The sequence below is a fragment of the Planococcus citri genome, chromosome 4 (assembly GCF_950023065.1).
Source record: "Planococcus citri chromosome 4, ihPlaCitr1.1, whole genome shotgun sequence".
In the NCBI taxonomy this organism is placed as follows: domain Eukaryota; kingdom Metazoa; phylum Arthropoda; class Insecta; order Hemiptera; family Pseudococcidae; genus Planococcus; species Planococcus citri.
In genome coordinates, this window is record NC_088680.1 from 34,759,286 (window position 1) to 34,772,138 (window position 12,853).

At 35.9% G+C, this 12,853-nt stretch overlaps 1 protein-coding gene and 1 long non-coding RNA gene across 3 annotated transcripts in view; one reads left to right on the forward strand and one right to left on the reverse strand.

The window, feature by feature from the left end:
- Positions 1-12,853, forward strand: part of Hr3 (Hormone receptor 3) — a 140,307-nt gene that overhangs the window by 46,941 nt on the left and 80,513 nt on the right. The gene's annotated exons all lie outside the window — the stretch shown is intronic.
- Positions 1,254-3,851, reverse strand: LOC135844201 (uncharacterized). The gene is made up of 3 exons (XR_010558469.1): positions 3,509-3,851; positions 1,958-2,205; positions 1,254-1,875 (listed from the first exon to the last, which is right to left on the reverse strand). It is a non-coding gene; the product is annotated as an uncharacterized LOC135844201 (long non-coding RNA).

Below are 12,853 nucleotides of genomic sequence, written 5' to 3' on the forward strand. Positions count from 1 at the left end.
TGAAGCTTTTAAATTGCATTTTCACTTTTTTTTTCATCCTCCCTTTCTCCCTATTGAAAAACATAGTACCTACTCAAGTAGGTACCTACCTATATTCTTTACACATCGTCATTTCAATTTTTTACCCAAAATTTCATGTTCTTTTGCGATGGATTCCGTTCGATAGTTTTGGCTGAAAATTGATTAAAATTATCTTCTTTTTCTATCAAGAAAATCTTTTTTTTCAAAACAATGCACAGTAAATTGCTTCAAAAAATTTGAAAAAATCGCAATACAAAATCTGTAAATCGAGCCATCTTGAATTTTTTTTCAATATTGATGGAAGAGGTTGAATAGATATAGAACGAACAATGATGATATGAATTTTACAACTTACACTTTGAAATGTTTAAAAACGTGCAATCGTCAACTTTTCAAATTTGTGATGCGTTTTGCGATTAGGGACCTTGTGCTGATTCGATGTTTTTTTATTTTTTTTATTGGCGATTCCGACTTACTTTTTCACGAGAAATCGAATGGTGCAATCAGATTTCGCCTATCTCATTAACTTCTCGTTTTAAAAATTATTTGAACATGAATACTCAAAAACTCACATTTTTGGGAAATCAAAAACAAAGTTTTTGTTTGTTTTTGGTTTTAAAAAAAAAACAAAAAAAAATGTCGATGGAAAAATTATTTTATTGTTGTTACCTGTGTAAAATTTCATAGCGAATCCGAATTTCTCGGTATTTTTTTGCGGGGTAGTCTGTAACGTTGTGTAAATTTGGCTGTTCACCACAAGGTCCCTTTTATAAATCACGGATATCAAGCGATGATGAACGAATTTCGTCAAAATTTCCCATCCAACTTATACGCAAGACAACACTGCATCCGAAAATCTAAAAAAAAAATCGAAAAAATCGAAGCGATTCGATGTTTTGTCTCTCCTGAAAACATCGAATTTTCACCACAAGGTCCCTAATCGCAAAACGCATCACATTTAGTGTAGCTCCTGCTCATTGTCGTCAATTCCTAAATTCGTGAAAAATACATAAAAAGTTGAAAATGAATGAATACACAGTTATAGCATTGATAATCGCAGGGCCATAGAGAGAAGAACAATGAGGGACAGGACAGCCTTGTCGAAGTCCTAATTTCTTAATAAATTCGAGAAATGAAGAGCCTAAGATAACGAACAAATTATCAATCGTACAACTTTGAAAATTCATCGAAAAATTTTAATTTCATTAGGTAGGAATTAATTAAATAAAAATAATTGATAAAAAAAACATAATTAAATAGATTATTTAAATCAGGAGTTCACTTGAACGGTGAAAAGAAGGTGGGAGGGGAGGGGGTTGACATTTATCCCAGGTTCATATTGGATTTTGACAACTCCTACTATTGCACATTTTCTGATACAGTAGATTCTGTTTATTATATTCGAGTTGGGACCATGTGATTCTAATTTTATTAGGCGGGAAAAATTTCTTATTCGTAGATGTACTAAAATTTTAAAAATTGCAATTTTCTATGCATACATTCCACAATTAATCTAAGCCAAAGGCCTATCAATTTGTATATTTAAATATTGCACGTGTTGACGTGTATACTTCTTTGCCTTGCAAACAAATTTCATAAGATAATATCGATATTACTGACGAATAATTTTTCGCTGAATTGACTCCTGGACGACGATGAGTCAGTGAATCAGTCGCAGCTCATCTCGCAACTATACGACTACTGGTCCTCGTGAAAAGATATTTAAATTCTCAAAACACGTACGTACTCGTTATCACGCTCATCCGGCTTTTCTCATTCGTAATCGAATTTAGTCCTACACGCTTTGAAAGTCGACGTTTTATCAGCCGGTATATATTTTCTGCGGCGGCGTATCTGCGTACGAAATCAAATTTCAAACAATAAATAAAGATGAAAATATTTCATATCCGTAGATTAAACACGTCCGATCGTTCACCTCGGGTGGAATTTCTTATTTTAGGAATCATCTTTTGAAAGCGTTTTTCGGCTCGATTCGTTTCTCTGTTTTTTTCGCACGAACTGTAAGGCTGTATATATATAGTATCGTCGTATAATACACAGAGGCAATAACCTCGCGTAATTCCGGAAAATCAATTCAGTAGAGCAGGCTTCTCGTTTTCGACGTGTTATCATTGATTGATTTTAATTCATATATAGATATACCGTCGCTCGTCCAAGTTTTCGCTGAAAATAAAAAAAACACGAAAGGAAAGATAAATGGTAGAAGAAACGAGAGACAGAGAGAAAAAAACCTTTAAAATTATTATAATCATTGGCGAGATTAATTTTCTTATCAAATTATTCATCATTAAAATTTCGGCCTTCGGTTGCGGCGGTTTGGGTAGTTACACCGCTTATTGAATCTGTCCCCGGTGTAAACCGCATCCGAATCGAAAGTTACTACAGCGAAAAATATTTTTACATTATGTCAACATATCAAGCAGTCATACACGGCGAATGGACTGGAGAGCGGTGGTAAGAGAAAGAGAAGGAGACGGGCGTAACGCGGTATGCTATCATATGCATTACCATTACCATTACGTCGACGTATGTTCGTCTCTCGGTCTCTCTGCTCTATCATATTATCAATACGAAGACATGACCGGGAACGGCGGCAGAGAAGGGGAGGCATTGGTGGTCGTGGTTGCTGTTCATAACGGTGAGCACAGTGTACTCGTACTCGTACACCAAGATTTGGGAGAAATCTTCAAAGAAGCCAAAGCCAGTTGTTCGCATGGTTGTTCGTAAACAGTTGCGCTGCTGTTATCGAACGTCCTTGCTAAATATATGGCAGTGGAGCGCTTCCCGTGCTCGTGCTCGCGACCGGTCGTCACGCAACCGAGTACATAGAGAATGGAGAGGAATGGGCATGGAACTTTTGCCTGTTGCAAGGAACCCGTGGCTGTGCGGATCGCGGATCGGCGGATCGAGGGCCGAGGAGGTGATAAAGTCGCCGTGTATAAAAACTTGGTTCGTTCGCCGCCGCCACTTATATACTACTTACTTGTCGTTCGGTTGAATAACCTACGACGAACCACGCACGCATAAGATACTCGATTACCGTCGTCGTCGTACTCGTAGTCGACGACGTCGACCAAACGATCAACGTTATTGTGTTCATTAACCGCGTCCGTGTCCTACACCACCTCCACCACCGCTGCCGCAGCCATCGTCGTCCAACAACGTAGAAAATTTTTTTTAGTTACGAGTAGTCTGAAAAAAAAAAATTCGTACTCCGCAAATTTTCAACATCGGGATCGATTCACTTATCGTTGCTCCGCCTGTGCCTGTCGTAATCGTAGCCGGGTTTAATGAACTTTTTATGAACCCAAACGCACACATAGATGTGGCCGAGCCGATGTGTACCGAGCAGGGACCGAGCGAGGCGAGCGGGGGGGCTTACACGCAATTTTTTCTTACCCTTTGGCCGGGTATTATTATTATTTGTCGAAACGTGATTAAAACTCATCCTATTAAATTCCCTTACGCGCAATTAATTCCAGTATTCGATAACGCATATTTCGTGCTGTTTTTCATTTCTTCATCTTTTTCTTCGTTCATGTACCTCTACTCTTTGGCTTCCCCTTTCTGAAATAGGTATGTACCTACACTCGAGTTGAGCCTACGTGCCAGTATTTGAGATTATGAACTGTCATATCTACTTTGGTGGAAAATACGTACGGTTCACCTGTAAAAATATAAGCAGAATGTGAGTAGGTGGTAAAAATACGTGAAGTGTGGGTTAGTTTTCATCTACAATTTTGTCGATTGCTGTTGGAATTCGCTCGTATGAATGTGATAGAAATTTCAACTATTTTTCTAATGAAACTACAAATTTATCCCAACAGAAAACATATAGGTTTAGGTACGTTGACATTCATCTAATTTTGCAGATACCTCGGTTGCTATTTGCTAATCATTGATATCAGCTTTGGCCGACGTTGTCTTTATTAAAGATGATGAAATATCTGTTACTTCCCCTTTTCCGCCACCCTCATTCACGAAATAAGAAAATTTAGGACAGTAATTAGAATTTTGTTACTCGTACGAGTAGATATAAAAACATGCCAATATTTTGAAGTAAATCTTATCTCCTTCGTGAAAACTGGTACTACATTGCATACAAATTTTGAACTCGAGACTGTGATATTTGAACCCATGATGAGGAATCAAAACTCAACTTGAAACTTTTAACTTGCACTAGGCCAATGGTTGCCTTAATAGTTGATTGATTGGATAAGTTGATGCTAGATTGCTTTTGGTGGGAAAAATTTCTGACAAGGGAACTTTTACAAAACATCGACTCCGGTTAAAGCCTTAAACAGCAGTGATGAGAGCATTTTTTCCAAATTGAAAAAAAAACGAATTCGACGATAACGAGTTCAAAAAAAAAATCGAATACTTTTAATTTATCTGAAATTGCAATGGTGTATTTCGAGTTTATATTAGTTTAGATATAAATTTTAACCACTTAGGTGACCTGGGAGGAAGTTTAATGGTTCTCAAAATCGCGCAGTTTTATTTCTTTAGTAAAATTAATTTAACGTAGAAAAAATTGGCAAATTTGATCCAAATTCGGGTTACTGGTGTAATGGAGCACATTTTATCATATATTGCGAGAAAAAAAATGTCGGCTTAAATTGACCAATTTAGGCAGGGAAAATATTGAAAAAAACAGTTTTTTTCATTTTTGAAGGTCTTCCACCAAATGTACGAATATAAAAAAATCTAAAAAAATATGTTGTACAATATCATAGGTGAGATCAGGCGTCAAAAAGTCATAGAAGCTTATGAGGTATTTTTTGGGTGCCAAATAAAAATCGAAAAACTGTCTGAAAGTGCTAGAAAAATGTGATTGGACAGCTATAACTTTGGGAATCGTATTTTCCAGTCGCAATTTGAGTTTTCTGTAGATTGGGTACGATTTCGAATCAGCGAATTCAAAGGGGTATTTTTTGGGCCAAAAATATTCAAAAAAATTGTCCAAAAATGGTCATAAAAATGCGATTTGGGTAGCTACACCTTTGAGAATTGGCTCTTTCTAGTCAAAAGTCGAGTTTCTTGGAGTTTGGGCGCGATTTCAGCGCATGCGCATTCGAAAGGATATTTTTTGGGTCAAAAATATTTTTAAAAAACTGTCCAAAAATGGCCATAAAATGGCATTTGGGTAGATACAACTTTGGAAATAGTCTTATCTGACCAGAAGTTGAGTTTCCTGGAGATTGGGTGCGATTTCAAGTCTGCGAATCCGAAAAGGTATTTTTGGGCCCAAAATTTTCAAAGAATTGCCCAAGAATGGGCCAAACACGCGATTAGGAAGCTACAACTATGGAAATTATCTTTTCTAGTCACAAGTTGAGTTTCTTGGAGACTGGAGTGTTTGGAGTTTGGGCACAATTTCAAGTTTGTGCATCCGAAAGGGTATCTTTTGAGCCCAACATTTTTAAAAAAATGTTCCAAAAATGGACGAGAAATGCGATTGGGTGCCACAACTGTTGGAACCATCCGAAACTCGACTTTTGACAAGAAGATACGATTCCCGAAGTTGTAGCTGCCTAATTGCAATTTTCGATCCATTTTTGGGTAATTTTTCAAATATTTAAGGCCTAAAAATACCTCATGAGCCTTATGACCCATTTATGCCTGATGTATCCTGGTTACACTTTTCAAATACCTAATAGTAATGTGGTAGGAGTTCTTTCCTTTGATGTAATATTCTCCTTCTTCCTTCTTAGCCCTCAAATAGTAGGTAGGTAGGTAGATACTTGAAATCCAACTGTTTTTCTTTTTTTTTGTTTTTTTAAAAAAGTAACTTCACTCTGTCTTTTTTTATTTTAAAAAAATCGATAAAATAATTTTTAAAAGTTTTTACCCAAAATTTTAAATAAAAAAAAAACTAAAAAAACAACTGTTACGAATATTAAAATAGGGAGCTTTTTCAAAATTAACATATTTTTATTTATTCAACTAAGTACATATGTATTATCAACCTTGAATTATTAGTGTTTCTATTTTTTCATCATAAAGGTCATTATACTTCCACAAAATGAGATGGAAATTTTTGAATATTTTTACGAAGCCATTAAATTTTTCAACAACAAGAAAATACAGATTTTTTGATTCATTACTTTTAAAAGTGATGTCTTCATCTCAAAAAAAAATATTTAATTCACCCCCTTTAGTGTTAGAAAGGAGCAGGAACTCAAATCACATTTTACTACATAGCAACTTTTCTTCATTTTACGACTTCCCCTTCTTAAAAAAAAAAAACAACTAAAAATCCGAAAAACGTAGTTACCTACATTTTTTTAAAATTAACTTCTTCAGAATCTCACTAGATTGAATTATTCTGCAAGCAGGTAAAAATATAAAAATATTTTGAGAACCCATGGACATTAATTTTCGTTTGTTTTTCTTTTCATTGTTTTTATATTCTAAAGGGGGAAATAAATAATGTGTTCTATTAGCTTAAAACGCAAGTGTGACTTCAAGTGGATACACCTATAAGAGCACGGATTTTTTCAAACTACGAGGGAGGGGAGGGTTTCAGTTTGGTACTGTTATTTTCAGGAAGTTGAATTGAGATCATTTGGACAATTTTGCAGGAGCATTTGAATAAACTTGAGAAACAAAGGGCCTATTTTCTTCGCAATTTAACACACTTATTCATTAATAATATCAATTAGGTAGTACCTACTTGAGTAACAAATGCTTGAAATTTCTTCAATAACATTTTTTTTTCGATCCTTAACCTTCAACTTCACTTTGATCATATCCCTAAACCATTATCATTACCCTTTTTCAACACATCAACAGGTTTTTTGAGGAGGAGGAAGGGAAAGCCGAATACAGAATGTAAAAGTGACACCCTCAAAAACACTTGTAAATTTCTTCAATCACCTCGAGTAATTTCAAATTAAAAAATTTTTATTCAATATTTTTCATCAATTTAAAAATGCTTATTTTTTAAATAAAATTTTGCAATTATTTTTTACGACCGAAGTCTTCTATGCATTAGGAAATTTTTTACAATCGGTACGACTTTAACAAGCTTCTATATTTCTATTCATTTTTTTTTCTCGAAAATTATAATTTTTCACAATGATCGACTCGTTACTAAGTAATTTCCAGTAACTTAATGGTTTTTATACACATTATATTCTCCAAACGTTGTACAATTTCAACGATAATTTTTATTACCACAATAAATTTTTCACTTTAACGATTTTCGATGCCGATTCCATCGTTATTTTGCGAGATTTATGCAGTTTTACAGTTTTTCAGATTGGTCATAAATTTCAGAAACCTGAAATTGATTAATTTCGCTAATTTAAAAATATACCTATACCTCTATACTACCAATGTTACGACATTGGGCAAAATTCAGCCATGATGGAAATTTATATTCGAGCTCCAAAATCAAGGTAATATAAATCTAAAATCTAAAATTCCATAAAACCCATTACAAAAAAAAATTTCGTAATAAAAGACACCTTATATTAATGTGATATTTTTTAGATGTCAACAATGTAAAGTCACTGCTGGAAAAGAAGCATGTCCAATTTTCGATTCAATCACGACCGGAAAAAAATCAGGAAAAATCCCCCCTCCCCATCATTTTCTTTCACTACTCCATTTCATCACAATTTCCAAACTTCTCCCCTAGTACCTCAGCAACACTCCTGGATAAAATCTTTTCACCCTTCGTATAGCATATTTTTCTTCAATTTCCATAATTTCCTCGGTCCGTGAAAAGAATCTGGCCTTAGTTCGGAAAACTCTTCGTTTCTGTCGTTAATTCGATTGTTTAAAATGCTCGGCAGTCGTTTCATAAATCATTTCACCTTCTGTAAATAATTCAAAATTAATCGCGGAAATAAGACGTTGAAAAGCGAGACTGCGATAAGACCAGCGAACGTAGTCGAAACCCAGGCACGGGTAAGGAGGCGAGGGCCGCGGATAGTGGGGCGGCAGGGAGGCCACTAAATAGGCAACTTCGATTCTTCTACACAATTCGGTCCGAGTATAAGTATAAAAAACTTTCGTTAACCATTTTATAACGGCATCGGCGCGCATTTCCCTATTATTTTTTTTCATTTGGAAAAAACCGAGAGCTCGATAAGAATTACCAAGGTGGGCTGCGCTGCGCGGTGAGCAGGCGAAGAGGAAAATAAAGTTGAATATTTTTCGACTGCGAAACCCCTCGAGCTCATTTGGTATTCGCGAATAGACGCCGCAATCTACGTACGTGTATGGATCGTGCCAACGCAAAATTTTTCACGTTTAATTACGCCTCGGCTCGACGACGACGAGGTATATGTACGAGTTTAAAAACTCGGTGTTTTCAACTCCCTCTACAGCACCCAACCCCCATCCCCTGATCCCCGACCCCGACCACGGCCGCGTTCTGACGCTTTTTAGTATAGAGCTTATATAGCGTTAACGTTAACGCAACGTAAGCAAAGTTCAACGTACGTATGCTGGCGCTGTGTTGTGCTGTGCATCGTTCTGCGATATTTTCTTGATTTTCCGGTCTTGTAACATTGTGTAAACTGGACTTAAAAAGCGCACGTAGTGTTATGTAACATTGTTATAAACCGCGCGCGCGAAACGACGCGATAGCTGATAGAAAGAAGCGAAGAGAGAATACCGCAGAGGAGAGGAGAGGTGCAGTACGCGTAATATTACGAGAGGCGCTTTCTACCGCCAACTATTACCGCGTACGGTAGAATGCTCCGAGGAGGCTTTCTGTCAGATTACACTCGACTCGAATACCTGCGTCTGAAAGTCTGAAACTTTCAGGCAACCTGTACCGTAGACTTATATTTTTTTCGAAAATAATCGACTCGTATTCGTTATCTAGCGTCGTTCGTCGCTCTGGCGAATTCATTATGTATTTAAATCACGGTACGATACGACACGACACGACGTCGAAATATCCTATGACATCCAGTGGAATGTAAAACGCGTCGTACTGTATACTGTGTACCAAACCTATGTATAAATATTCGGGTATATAGCCTTGCGCCGCCGCCGCCACAACCGTCGTCGTCGTCGTCGTCGTCGGTCGTTCCAAAGTTCATTAACTTTTCAGCACAACATTACCTAGAACTGGTTTCAGATCCGATACAGTCGCTGTGCTGTGGTCGTTGCGCCGCGTCGCTTTGCCAAATTCAAGCGTGCTAATTGTTCTTGCCCATATTGAGAAAATTTCCGTCTCATCGGTATACTCTCTGCGTGTTTGAAAATCCATATCTATCTATCGCGTCTCCGAATGAAAACTCGTCCCCATGCAGATAGCACGTTCGATTTCCGCTGAAAAAATTCGCCAATATATTACTTTTTTGTAATTAATGCGGTTTTTCTCTCATTAATTTAATTTTAATAAAAATGTAATACGTTCGAATCATGATTGCTCCTCCTCCTCCTCCTTCGCATACATATTAGTGGTTTTTTTCTCTCATATGATAAGCTCTTGAACGTTCGACGAACGATCGCCGAAGCTGATCGGCCGCGCCGATTTTATAATTCGAATAAAAATATCTCATTTAAAATGCAATCGCATCGAATATCGATGTTCTACTTTTTTCCTTAACAGCTTTCAACCTCTACGGTGTGTGTTGCTTCCTTGTTCTCTACACAGACATACACAAATACATACAGCTTATAGTTAGGTATAGGTAGGTATAGGTAATAGGTATACGAACATATAGGTATGGGTAGGTACATGTATAATTCTCTGGATGTAGAACACCCCGCCACCGTCGCCATTCTTCCCTATATATGCAACGTTTAGTACGTACTTTGAGAAACTCGATTATATATTTTCATTACATTAGTGTAAATGTATAATACATTATACCTATTGGTCGCTGCAGCTATTGTTCTGTATAATATTAAGTATACGTACCTACCTATGGCTTTTCTTATACACCACACACAAACACATACATACTTACAAATGTTCGTATGTGTATAAGTATTTTGCTGCTTGTTATCTATAGGTAAATTTATTATACCTAACGCTTTGTTTATTTATACCTATTTTTGTACGTACGAGTATAATGTTGTATGTACATTGAAAACACTTCCGTGTGATTTTCTCACCTGTACTCACCGTGTGCGGTTTCCTTTTTCCCGAGACAAATGGTATATGCATATGGCAAATATTTGTAATGCTTCGCGGTTCATTGTGTTAGGTAAAATACTGCCAAAGGTTGTCAATCTTTAGGTAGCAGAACTCCTTGCTATGCAGATGGCAGGGCCGAGTCTTCGATCACTGATGGCTCGAGAAAAATGACTTTTGATCGTTCGGAAATTCAATCATTTTCTGAAAAGAAACTAACTGAAATTTTTTAACATGTTTTTGACTATTTTTGTGGATAAAATATTGTATAATTGGACCTGAGGATTCAAAAAATGAAGCATGGAAAAAACGCCCAGTTTCCATGCGATAATTCAGCTTCTTGAGTAGGTGGACAGCTTGTAGAAACATTCGAAGAAAATTGGGTACTGTCAACTGCTATAATCTGGGACATCAGAGGTAATTTCGGACACTAACAGTAAAAAAAAAACATACAAAATTTCAATGGAAAACGATTTTTGCTTTATAAAAGATCAAACCTAAACCTACTTGTCAGGCTGCCAAATCAGATCTATAGAAATAATTTTCCAAAAATAAATCATTTCCTTGAAAAATAAATCAAATACATTTTCACCAATATTGAAATTCTTGTTTGATAAAGTACCTAGGTATTTAGACCTCAGAACTAGTGCTTTACTCAGACCTGTAGATCAGAGAGCAAAAGCTGAAAGCGTTTCAGTTTCAAGAAATTTTCTAAAGCCAAAGTTTGATGGAGTTTAGGTCTTCGTACGATGGATTCATCTTTCTGCTTAGGTAGATGGTCTTAATCTTGGAGAAAATAACTTTCGATCACTCGGTCTGGAATTTTTATATTATGGGAAAAAAATCAATTAGCGATTACAAAAAGAAAATAATTCATTCGCAGAACATCAAAATATAGCAACTCAACCTTTAACGCTTGGGAGAACTTCAACCAATAAATTTCAAGCATTTTTAAGAGAGAAGTTTTGAAAAAAAAATTCAATTCAAGTGATCACTCATTTTGGAAATTGAAGTTTTTCCTCAATTTTCTCCAAACGATTATATTCATTTCCAAAGCCAAATTTAAAGATGAAGTTGATAGAAATTTTCTATAAAATTTCATCAGCTGAAAATGTTATGGATGTTTTTCCAATTTTTTTTATACGACTCGCAAAGGAAAACTTTAATGTTTCAAATCACAAAATTTCATTCCCTTTTTTCAATAATAATTTTGACTGCTCACAAGGAAAAATTTTCATATCGCAACACAATTGGAATAAAATGGGGTACAAGATAACACCGAGGTTTTCAATTTTGATAAAATTATATTTTGGAATTTAAACTTTAAAAAAAATTGTTAAAAATTAGAATTCTTTGAAAATTTTTATGAATTCGCAAACTTTTATTCATGCTTCTTTCTGTCTCCGTAAGTTATTTTTTTGGCTTTTCCAAAGTGATTTGAAGTTTTTGGAGAAAGTGGAAAAATCCCTGGAGGCTCCTGTATGACCCAAAATAAGTACCTAGTAGTCCGGCATATGACAATAGGAGTAATTGCACCCCCCCGGCCGATCCTCCGGGAAAACTTTTTTCTTAAAGGGGACATCCTAAGGAACATTTTAAAGCAAACTTGCCCAAAAAAAAGTTGGCCTTACTTACAAAATGGCGGCCATTTTGATTGACAAAACCGTACAAAGGTAGATCGAAAGATCATGCAAAAATTTATCACCTGTCAAAATTTCAAGTGCTAAAGTGCGTTTTTCGATCTTTGGCGAATTTTTGAAAATCCAATTTAGGCTAAAAATGAGGGAAAAAATCAAAATTTTACCAAATTGATCAATAAAGCTGAAATTTGGGATATACCCTATTTTCGACATGCCAAATCGATTAGAAACGGTTTCAACCTGTTTTGGGCAGTTCTGGAGCCTCCAGCAGATTTTTGAAACTTTAAATTTTCACAAAATTTCATCAAATGGAGATGGGAAGCTGGAATTGACTGTACACTCCAATTTTAACACCCTCTGAAGACGACTTCAGGTGGGTTCAAGTCATTTTAGAGCCTCCAGCGATTTTTTCAAAAATTACTGGAGCCTGCAGTAGATTTTTGAAACTTGAAATTCCTGCAACATTAATTTATCAAATGGAGTTGGCAAGCTGAAATTTACCTAGCAGACTACATGGTGGTTTCAAATGGTTTTGAAGCTTCCAGCTACTTTTGGGAAATTTCAATTTTCCAAAAAAAACGACATACAACCTTTCAAAAAGTCGCTGGAGGCTCCAAAACGACTTGAAATCCCCCAGCAGTCAACTTCGTGGCGTATTGAAATTAATTAGCAGAATGAATTTCGACTTTCCATCTCAGTAAGTTTCAAAAATCTACTGGAGGCTCAGTAACAGTAATTTTCAAAAAAGTTCATATTGGTTCACTTTGCTCAAAAACATTCATCTTTCAAACCGCTTTTTTGAGTCATTTAAATTTTCCAAAATTCGATAAAAATTCAAAAATCATTTTAGCACTCAAATTTTTGGTTATAAAGATTCTGTATAGATGCTCTTTCGGTCTGACTTGATTCCCTTCAAATGGGAGAGTGTCAGTTCAAAAAGTTGTTTTGTGAGGAAGGAATAAAAAAGTGACTCAAAATCTTTTTTCAAAAGTAATTCTCTGAATAAGTTGAAAAAATAGGCCAATTTTCAGACGCTCTCTCAAAAAAATTCCAAATCAAAGCCTAC